Raw genomic sequence first — 11,745 nt, 5'->3', positions numbered from 1 at the left:
CAGAGATCGAAAATATCGAGAGAAATACATTCTGAAATTAACTTCCATTACAGGCATTTTTAAGTGTAAGGAAAATAAAAATGTTACTTATGCTAAAAATAACGGAATGCTACAAAGTAAATCGGAACAGTGGTATTTTCTACCTTACTAAAAACTTTTTTGAAACTCTAGATTCCATGCAGTTGCATTGAGTCTACATACTTTTAGCTCCACCTGCGACAGCTGGCCCACCAATGTAAAACTTGCCTCAAAGAAACGCAATGTCTTTCAAGCACTTTGGGACGGACATCCGGTGGTGCCGGAAGGGATGCCACACAGGAAGTAACGTCACTTGACTGTGCCGCCATTAGGGAACATGAGAGCATTCGGCTGGGAAACAAACAGGAATACGAAATAGGAGAATGATTGTTCTTCTTTGCCCCTTTCAAATGCATTATTCTGCAGTTCACAACTCGGGGATCTCGCATTCAGCCTCTGTTTCTGAAAATGCTTTGAGGTAAAAGCACGGTGAGTGCAAAAGGGAATCGGTGTATACTCCAAAATGGAGAGCATCCGGTAACAATTGAGGGGATAGTGGTTATTTTTCGTTCTGGCATTGCATCACTTGTAAAATATTATTTAATTCCACAGCAGTTTTATTCTCTGTTTAATTGTGGCCTGACTCTGGGCATGGTTTTGGAGATAAGCTTTATTTTACCAAAAACTACTCAGCTGTGTATTTAGACATTTAAAATGTGTACAATCCATTTCCGTGCTCCTAATGCGCATCAGCAACAGCTGACAAGTAGTTTATCTTTTTCTGATGGTTAATAAATGCCTTGTGTATCATTCACCTTTTGGCCTTTCTCGTTTGTTTATTAATTGCGTTCCTTTCCCTTCGGTTCAAGTTGTCCAGAAAACTGAAAAAATATACTCTCGTTCTATTGCAGACTAGCCTCTAATGGCACGTGGGTATAGTTTTTAGTCTCTAATAGGATGAGGATGTGTGTGTATTCAGTTTTGTGGAGCAGAACTCGACCTAAAGGGATTTAAATGATTAACTACGGCATTCTACATATTACACAAGGTCACATTTGTTTTTTCTTTAGCCATGGGAAGGCTACGTGACTTGCCGAGAATCACAGGCTGTTGAGGGTGTGCCGAGCCTCGATCCTGGTTCCTCTCAGTTCCAAAGACAGTAGTTCAGGCCATAACGCAACATCTTTTACTACCTGGAGGTTCCTGCAGGTATGATGCATACTTGCCTGTGACACCAATGTATTAGGTATAGGCTTCCTTTTTTGCAAACCATGTCCCTACGGTTTTCACAATGGAGTCAGTCCTGTGGCTTTTTGTAGGGCACGTCTATCTACCACGATTTTAAGCTGGCTTCCAGTAGCATGACCGTTTTTCACCTCGCATAAGCTATGTTTGCTAAGCTATTCTTCGGTCACTGCTGGGGCTGGGACATTTTCAACATTACCAAACAACCAGTGATACAAACGTGGTGGTAATAAGTGTCCGTCTTTCCATTCGTTCCACCTACCACAGGTACCTCAATTCTTGGGAAGCTGTCAATGGCATTTTTATTGCACTGACGTTTTACTAAATCACACTGTAACTATAATCGTGGTTTTTACTCGTGGTCTTTGCCTTGGAGACACTGCTTTTCGGTCTTGTCAATGGTAAGGGGCACAGTGGTATCAGTCATAATGTCCCAGCTGTTCCTGCAGCCCCTTCAATTATTTCAAATGCCAATGTTTGTCATCATATGTTAAGTGAAAATATCTATGTAGATGTCTGACATTTTTTGAATATTTAGGCCTCCTACATGATTTTTGGATCAATTTGTTTCTGTGTTCTCCTGAAAACATCTTACTTGCTGTTTTTCACTTTAATTTATATTACACTTTCTGTTGCTGATGTCTCTTTAGCGCCATTTGTTCAGAGCCAAAACAAACTTTGAAATGAATAGTTTTAAGTACAATCTCAAGAGCCTACTGACACTCATTTCTACTTTTACCACAAGCAGCATACACAGTGACACAAGCGCACACACAGTCCAAAATGTGTGCACACTCCCAGTCTGCACAAAATAGTCACAATGCCTGCACTTCCAAGATAGATTACATTCAAAGCTTCCCCAATCTTTCCTCCCCAAAGTAGCAATCCAAATTGCATATGTTTTAGCCAACGTCGCCTTACTTTAATATGCTGAAATTGTAGCGCTGAAAACCCCTCTTGTTATGACCAGTGTCAGAAAATGGCACAAAAAACTTCTCATTGTGGCTTTCTTTGCGCACCCCTTAGGACTGTGGATTAGGTAAGGACAAGTTGGAGAAAGGGCAAGTAAAAGTTAACTAAAGGGCATTGAATCCATCCAATGTCCACCTTGCAAAGTAGTTATAGATGTATGTGCTAGCAGCTGTTTCCGAAGAAACAAACATTTTTTTTTTTTAGCCAGGCCTACAGAATACACCATGTGTCAGCAACTGGCCTGTACTCATGACTTACAATGGCATTGGTTACAAAAAAAACAAAAAAAGGCACTGGAAAGCAAACAGACCTGAGTTTCTCACATCCACATACGAGTAGTGCATTCAAGTTATTTTTTTGCATTCTCTGTTTCATAGTCATGTTTATCAGATTTTAAAACTGGGACTATAGGTACAGAATGCAGAGGAAATAGATCTGGCTTTGTCAGTACTAGTTTTGTATTTTCATGGCTTTTGCAAAACTTTGTTAGGGAAGTTGCTGGGTTCTTGTCAGTTTTGGATAAAAATGGCTAAAAGAAACGATATTTGTTTTTCTTCTCAAACTTGCTATAGCAGTTGCTGACACTGAAAAGAACTAAGTTGTCTCACAGTATGTTCCTTATTAAATTGAAGAATGATCCCACAGTGGAGTAAGTCATTGGCTGAAGTGACCTCACCCTCTGCCCATGCTGTATGCTGCAGTAGGTGGGACAAAAATGTAAATGACACAGCAGCAGGCCAGTGGAAGAAGAGCTGTCTATTGCATGTATAATTTTAGTGAAATCACCAGACATAAAACCATCTAATCTGGATAACCTACAAAATAAATGTTTCTTGAAACTCATTCTGTCACCTTTTTTCGTCTCTCGACCCTTTATTCTCTCTTTTCATCTAAAGCTGTTTATAACTCTTTCCTCTCAATTTCTATTGTTTCACCATCTTTTCATCACAATTTTGTTATTACTACAAAACTCTCTTTCTATTTTTTTTAATCTACTTAATTAAGCTCCTTTTTTAGGTCGAAGCCTTTGCTAAAGGCATCTCGGGGAGCACGAAAACTGACCTAGGAATGCATTCGCCTGTTGCTTACCAATGGCTTTGTGGTTTGTAACTCACATTTTCTGGCTTTCTATTTGCTGGCTTCATTTGCTTTAGGCTGTCCAGCTTGTGTTTGTCCCTCCTGTTGCCCAAACCTCGTTTACTGTATTCTTCCACAAACTTGCTTTCTGTAAACAGGCATTTAAATTGTGTTCTTATCTTGTCACATTTGCTGTGCATTCAGAGACAAAGGTCAATGGCAAGCTCCCTCTTCCAGGAAGTTTAGTGTTTATTTTTCTCCAGTCTACCCCCCACCCCCACTCCAATCTCAATCTATCCACTTCAAGTCTACCCTAATCCATACTACCCTACTCCAATCATCCCTCTTCACTCTACCCCACTCTATCCCAGTCTTCCATACTCAAATTCATCCTGTCTACCCCCACTCCACCCTAATCTACCACACTGCACTTTACCCTAATCTACCACATTCCACCCCACTCAGTCTACCCCTAATCTACTTCACTGTTCCCTACCCAACTTTGCCCCACTTCACCCACTGGATTCTACCCACCACACTCCATCCCAATCTACCCCACTAAACTCAACTCCACTCCAATCTATCCAACTCCACTCCAATCTATCCAACTCGACTCAAGGCTACCCCAACCTACCCAAGTCCGATCTAATTCACTTCACTCTACCCTACCATAATCCACTCAATCTACCCCACTCCACTCTACCCCACTCCACTTATCTGCACTCTTCCTCAATCTACCCCACGCCAGCCTACCCAAATATCCCACCCAATCACCTCACTCCAATCCAGTCTACTCCACCCGATCTACTCTGTTCCATCCCAGTCTGTCCCCACTTGTCTACTGCAATCTATTCCACTCCAATCTGCCACCTCAACTTCAGTCTACCCCACTCTAATCCGCCCCACTCCCCAAATCTACTTCACTCCAATCTACCACACTCTACCCAAACCGCAGTCCAACCTACACCACTTATCCTCATTCCAATCTACCCACCCTACCCTACCTCACTCCAATCCACCACACTCTATTCCACCTAAATCTACCCCCACTCCAGTCTACTCCTCTCCTTCCCAATCTACCCTACTCTACCCAATCTACCCCACTCCACCCTAATCTACCCCACTCCTCCCCAATCTCTCAACTCAACCCCACTCCAGTCTTTCTCAACCCACCTAGCTCCACCCTCACTCCACTCTACGCCCATCTATACCATTCCACTGTACCTCAGTCTACTCATTCCTCCGTACCTCAATCTACCCCTACCCCTTTATTAGTATTATTTTAGGTACTTATAAAGCACAACACTCATCGCCCTATAGGACATCACAGCGCTGTAAAGCTCCCTAAAGTTTCACCTGGAAGGGCCACTATAAAAGTCAGAACCTAAACCCAAGGGTCCTTATCCCGAAACAGCTGGGTTTTTAATTTTTTATTTCTTTCCGAACAGAAGGTGGTTACCAGTAAGGCGGAGAGTCAGGGGTCAAAAAAGATTCCACTGGGCAGCCGCCATGTACAAAAAAGAACGTTCATCAGTTCTGGTTTTCCTGATACGTATGGTCTTGGGTAGGGCTAGGTCACTGGATCTTAAGTCACATTAAGGTTTGTAAAATTCAACTCTTTAGGCCTCCCTGTTTTATGGTATTTTTTTTTTTTAACATTTCTGTCTGTATTTATTTATCTATATGTCATCGTCCGCCCATGATACCCAAATTTTTGGCCGATTTCTTAGGGGTAGGCATATTCCTCAAAGTGTCTGGCCACCAAGAGGTGGCCCAGATAAAATGAGCTCCACCGAATAGCCGGATCTCCGTTATATCTGCGTTTAACTTTAAACACTGACCAGGCATCCATCCTGCCACCTCGGTGAGGCAGTCACGTAGATTACACCAGGTTTCATCCAAATTCTCACCCAGAGAGATAATCAACTCGGTATCATCTACACTCAAAGCTAAAATTATTGGTGGTGCCAATAAAGTATTGTTCCAGTGGCAATCCTGATTAGGCCACTCTTCTATGTTGTATCTGAGGAGCCAGACGAGCTTTCATCTTTCTCCCCAGGAATAGGCATTTTGATGGGTCAGAAGTGTCAGGACTTACAATCGTCAGAAATGCAAGTATGGGTAAGAGGAGAAAGTACAGCTACAAGACACCTTGTGTCTCAGTACCCCTGACCAGTGCTCACATCCAGTAAGGTGCTTACAGGGCCAAACTGGTGGTTACACATCCCTGCCTTAACCCCTTCCTTAAACCCTCCTTAGTCCTTCTTATCCCCTGCAGTAGTACTTCCATTTTCCAGCCACTCCATTCTGTCCCTCACACAGTTACTATTAATATATATACTTGTGCATGCAGAGAGTCAGCAGCCAGAGGAGGATATTTGGATTCGGGGGGTGGGGAGAGATCTCTGCCCAGAAAAAGATAGGACGACATAAACACTGCACATAGGTTTGTGAATAGCATTTTGTGGTATTTCAAAGCATATTACAAAACTCATCTTGTGAATATCCCCCTCAGTGTTTCAACACTCAATATGGCTATGATCATTATCAAATAACCTTCCCTACAGTGAAGTTTAAACTGCTGCTGTGGTCACTGATGTGCACCATCCTACTTGCCTTCAAGACCAATTCACAAGCAGTGAGAGTGGCAGCCATCAGATTTATAAGTGCCTCAGTTACACAGAATTGCATGGAATTAGCCTGCATGCCTATCTGCTCTGCATGGTGACCAAAGAATCCTTTGTTAGGACTTACTCCTTCCTTGTAATACAGAATAAAAGTAATTCAATAATTGTCTTGAATGCAAAGCACTTTTAACATAACTTTTAAAAGTATGAGTGAATAAATGGAAAATTCTATTATAAATCGTTGCATAGAAGTGGATTTATGTTCACTTGTTTCTCTTGTTTTTTCAGGAAAGACTATAAGCATTTGATAACATAAGAAAGTGCATAATTTCACACTGGAGTAAAGACGCTTTCTCCCTAATGAAATTATGTATAACTTGTCAATCGTTAATGGAGAGAAAACCTATTCCTCTGATTGTATCTCTACCTGTACGAAAGAGGAGTGTATACTTTTACAAGCAAAAGTGAGAGGTGTACACTCTGAGATTAACTGCCTAAAAGGGTAAGTAAAATATATTTTATTTTGACCAGATAGATCGCAACTAATTTTCAGAAATGTATACAGCACCCAAATCCATACCTCTTTTTTTCCACTGTCTTCCCCTGTATAGCCCAAAAAAGTTAGTGTTTCCCAAATCTGCTCACTTGAAATTATTTGTTTCCATTATAGCTCAGTTATATGGCACATGCTGAAAAGAGGTGGCTATAAGTTGTTTGCAGGCAGCAGTCTGTATTGACACGGTCAAACATCCTACAACTAATCTTTTACATCATCAAAAATAGTCAATGGATCTTTTGCAATACAAAGGGTGACCTGCTTCATTTTTTTTCTCCTCTGATATATTAGTTCTATGTTACAATCTGAAAGTATTATTCTGACTATATTTCAGACATATCACTTTTTAGTGAGCTATGCCTAGATGCCAGATTACTGTCCACAGACTACCTCTTCATATTTGTACAGTTTGTTTAAAATAGCATGATGGCATGTATTTTGATACTTTGTGTGGCTATCTGCAGTCTGGTGTTCAGGAGATGATGAAAGATTCCCCTGATCCTTCCTGATAGAGAAATGACCTTATCCCAAAGAGAGGACTGCACAAGCTGTTGGAAAAGGTCAAGTATGCTTGGGACAGTGCAGGTTTTCTCCTCACTGGTTTGAGTAACCTTCACTTTTACCAACAAGATAAAGTGGCAGATGTGTTACCAAGGCACCTGATGGAACTGCTGCCCTTGATAAAGAAAAGGTTGATGTGTAATAACGTAGTTCAAATGTCTTAATTACTCTAAAACATTCTGGCACATAAGCTTCCCGTAGCATATCCAATGAATACATAAGGATTCTCTTGTTTGTTTAGTATTGCCTTTCCATTCTTAATTGTCTCCAAATGAGCAGGTCTGCTCTGGTCCCAGGGAAATAGCTCTAATATGAAGTCTGCTGACAACAAACAGCACTAATACCACGTACTTTGTAGATAATTAGCCCACTTTACAACTTGGGTGTAGAATCCTTTTAGGCACCAGATACTTGTCACCAGAGCAATCTCTTAACTAAGTGAACGCAGTCTCTGGAGACCTTATCCTGTCTAACAATTGGGACCATGTGGGCACAGCTAGGAAGCTGCTCTTGCCTCTTCTGTTGAGCAGGAGATGAAAAAGTGAAGTATGCTTTGCAGATAGACCATATCTGGCTACGCCCTCTTAACCATGGGATTGATCTTCTGAATTTTCTTCTTCTTTCTCTATCGCAGTTCAGACATGGACATCTTGTTTCTCCACCTCCAACATGACTAATTACCTAATATCACCTGTGCTCCTGTGACCACTCACCATAAACAAACTGTACCGACTGTTGGAAGCTTATGGTCTTGTTGCATTTTTAAGGCAGCGCCCTCTTTGAAAAAAGATCCTAATCTATTGTTTTGTTATCCTTTCACAGTTGATGAAATCTGTGTATAAGGGCAAAAGCTGAGCAACCATGAACATCAAAACGATGCAGTGAAAACTGGCGATAAAGATCTGCTATGCCAGATGAGAACGGAAGAAACCAGCAAATAACGAAGTAATGGTTTTCATTGATCATTTATCTACTATTACTATTGTACGTTATGGTAACCTGGGCCTTTTCTTCTAAGTGCCTGTTCAGGTACTTCTGCTGGTAGCTGCTTACTTCTGTGAGGGCTCTCTACGTTGCTGGGCGCCCCCTCTGTCTCCTCATCCAAGTGGCAACATCCTGGTCCCTCCTGGGCCACAGCAGCATCCAAAAACCCTAACCGCGACCCTTGCAGCTAGCAAGGCTTGTTTGTGGTCTTTCTGCGTGGTAACACCTCTGCAAGCTTCTTCACGACGTGGGACATCCATCCTCTAAAGGGGAAGTTCCTAGTCCTCTTCGTTCTTGCAGAACACCAAGCTTCTTCCACCCGGTGGCAGTTTACTTGCATCCTCAGCTGGTATTTCCTGGGCTCCTGCCCACTCTCGACACTGTCGTGACTCTTGGACTTGGTCCCCTTGTCTTACAGGTACTCAGGTCTGGAAATACACTGTTGTTGCATTGCTGGTGTTTGTTCTTCCTGCAGAATCCCCCTATCACGACTTCTGTGCTCTATGGGGGTAGTAGGTGCACTTTACACCTACCTTTCAGGTTCTTGGGGTGGGCTATTTTCCTAACCCTCACTGTTTTCTTACAGTCCCAGCGACCCTCTGCAAGCTCACATAGGTTTGGGGTCCATTCGTGGTTCGCATTCCACTTTTGGAGTATATGGTTTGTGTTGCCCCTATACCTCTGTGCTCCTATTGCAATCTACTGTAACTTTACATTGCTTGCATTACTTCCTTTTGCCATTACCTGCATAATTTTGGTGTGTGTACGTATATCTTGTGTATATAACTTATCCTCATACTGAGGGTACTCACTGAGATACTTTTGGCATATTGTCATAAAAATAAAGTACCTTTATTTTTAGTATATCTGTGTATTGTGTTTTCTTGTGATATTGTGCATATGACACCAGTGGTATAGTAGGAGCTTAACATGTCTCCTAGTTCAGCCTAGGCTGCTCTTCCATAGCTACCTTCTATCAGCCTAAGCTGCTAGAAACACCTCTTCTACACTAATAAGGGATAACTGGACCTGGCACAGAGTGTAAGTACCCTTGGTACCCACTATAAGCCAGGCCAGCCTCCTACAAAAGTGTGTTGTATTATTACTAATTCCTACTTAAGATTTTTTTTTCCCCCTCGCCACCACATTACAACCCCCACCACCACCTTTTATTGCGTAGACCAATAAAGTACTATGCCAAAGCCATAGTTTAATTTTAGCTGCTTATTAGTTACGTAGCTGTCACTGGACTGTATAAACAAGGTACATTTATTACATTTAAACACAGTTCCCTATATTACAGGATGGTACATATGTTGTGCACCTCATAGGACTTGTTTAGCAATGGATTAGTTGATCTAAAGTACTTGATGGGCACTGGATTTTAGCAGATGTGACCATAGAATGTTCTCATGTCATAGAATCTGCAGTATTACAACTCTCAGTTGATAATAAATCATTCATTGGGTACCAACATCCATCAAAATGTTTCCTGGAATCATCCAGTAGTAACTCACAGTCCCCTTGCAGTGGTCATGAAGTCATCTTATAGTAAGGCACACTCATTCTGAAGTTCTCATGAAACCATCCTGTAGTAATCCACACTGACTCTAAATTTGTCATGGAGTCATCCTGGAGTAATTCACGATCATCCGGAAGTTGTCCTGGAAACATCCTAGAGAAATCCACAGTAATTGTGAAGTTGTTGTGGAATCATCTTGTAGTAATTTCAACTCATCCTGAAGTTGTCAGTTGGTTTTCCTTGAGTAGTAAAAGATCATCACGCATATTCAATTGAAGTAATCAGGACATCATCCCAGAGTAGTTTTTGTGATGACTCTAGAGTCATCTCATTTAAATATTTCGGCCTATACACATACTTCAGGATGGTTTGGGATGACTTCACCAGATCATTACAGGAATAGCCCAGCTGGAGTCATCGGATGACTCCAGAATGACTCCAGGAAGATCTTCCTTTTTGACTTGGGATAGCTCAATCCATGTTTGCTGGACCCGTGTGATTCAGGCAAGCAACCACATATAGGGGGTCATTACAACAATGGCGGTAAATGCCGCTTACTGCCGTGCAGAAGACCACCAACACACCGCCGCAACTGCGGAAATCCGACACGTCATTATGACCCAAAGCCCGGAATCCGCCAAAATCTAGACACCCACACAAGTCCGCCACACCAATTGGTACATACCGCCGCACTCAAAATACACGCACTCTTACAAAACACCACTACATTGGACAAAAACGAAATACACACACCTGATACACATACACACACCACTCCCACACACTCAATACAATATAAAACACACACCCACATCACCCACAAACCCCTACGACCACAATTGCGACTAAAGGCCAGAGAGAGACACCACCATCTACAAACTAGCATCCACAGGCACTCAACACCATCACTCACATAACATCCACGCACCTCACACAACACACCTCTAAATATCACCCTACACATCACAACACACACCACCCCACACATCACCTACACCACCCCATGGCACCGCAAAGACACCCCATGTTCTCTGAGGAGGAGCTCAGGGTCATGGTGGAGGAAATCATCCGGGTAGAGCCACAGCTATTCGGATCACAGGTGCAGCACACCTCCATAGCTAGGAAGATGGAGCTGTGGTGCAGCATCGTGGACAGGGTCAACGCAGTGGGACAGCACCCAAGAACACGGGATGACATCAGGAAGAGGTGGAACGACCTACGGGGGAAGGTGCGTGACGTGGTCTCAAGACACCACATCGCGGTTCAGAGGACTGGCGGTGGACCCCCACCTCCTCCCCCACAACTAACAACATGGGAGGAGCAAGTCTTGGCTATACTGCATCCTGAGGGCCTCGCAGGAGTAGCTGGAGGAATGGACTCTGGTAAGTCAAATCTTTACTACTTCATCCCCCACCCAACCTGCATGCCATCACATACCCCCAACCTCGCCCTCACCCCCATCACTCCAACTCCTCACACATGTTCCAATATCACAAACCACACATCCCAAACCCAAGCCCTGCATGCAACACCAAAGCATGGACACCCATCACCAAAGCACAGCCACTGCACATACCCATACACCCCCCTAAACCATCATCACACAAGGTCCTACACAGAAATGCAAGCAGTGGGGTACATGGTCACCCACCCATTGCACACCATGGCACACACGGCTGCAATAATCATGCTTTTACACCCCTGCAGGACCCCTACCCAACGTCACCGGACAGGAGGGTCCAGATATGTCCACTCCACCCACAGAAAAGGCCCACAGTGATGACAGCAGCTCTGTCCAACTGGATCTAGATGACCAGCCCGGTCCATCTGGGACCTCGGGACAGTCGGTTCCCCTCACAGTGGCACAAGCCACCACAGAGCTTCCCCCCTCTGGAAACACCAGCACAGCACCCACCCAGCGGGCCCATACCTCTGTCCCCAGGACACGTCAAGCAGCAGTGTGTCCACCACTACAGGGAACCCAGGCTAACCCACCACCCCAACAACAACAGGGACCTGGGGGCAGTGGGCACACGGTTCAGGGGACAGAGGCCCAGGAACACAGGGGAACTGGGAGGGCTGCTGTTCGATAGGGGGAGGACAGGCCCAGGGAACCCACTCTCCATGAGGCCCTCTCCAACATCATGGGAGCCTACCACCATTCCCAGGAGACAATGGCAACG

The 11,745-nt window shown here is 43.6% G+C and overlaps 1 long non-coding RNA gene across 3 annotated transcripts; it reads left to right on the top strand.

The window, feature by feature from the left end:
- The first annotated feature begins 305 nt into the window (after nt 1-305).
- LOC138288039 (uncharacterized) lies at nt 306-8,966 on the top strand. Of its 3 annotated transcripts, XR_011202314.1 has the most exons (5): nt 306-507; nt 1,089-1,227; nt 3,253-4,912; nt 6,228-6,441; nt 7,879-8,966. It is a non-coding gene; the product is annotated as an uncharacterized lncRNA (long non-coding RNA). The 3 variants fall into 3 exon arrangements; XR_011202315.1 differs by lacking the exon at nt 1,089-1,227 and having other exon boundaries at nt 3,253-3,337; XR_011202313.1 differs by lacking the exon at nt 1,089-1,227.
- The last annotated feature ends 2,779 nt before the right edge of the window (nt 8,967-11,745 follow it).

Source organism: Pleurodeles waltl, chromosome 4_1, assembly GCF_031143425.1.
Source record: "Pleurodeles waltl isolate 20211129_DDA chromosome 4_1, aPleWal1.hap1.20221129, whole genome shotgun sequence".
Classification (NCBI taxonomy): Eukaryota; Metazoa; Chordata; class Amphibia; order Caudata; family Salamandridae; genus Pleurodeles; species Pleurodeles waltl.
The sequence above is the reverse complement of the archived record's forward strand: the minus strand, read 5'-3'. Positions and strand labels throughout refer to the sequence as shown.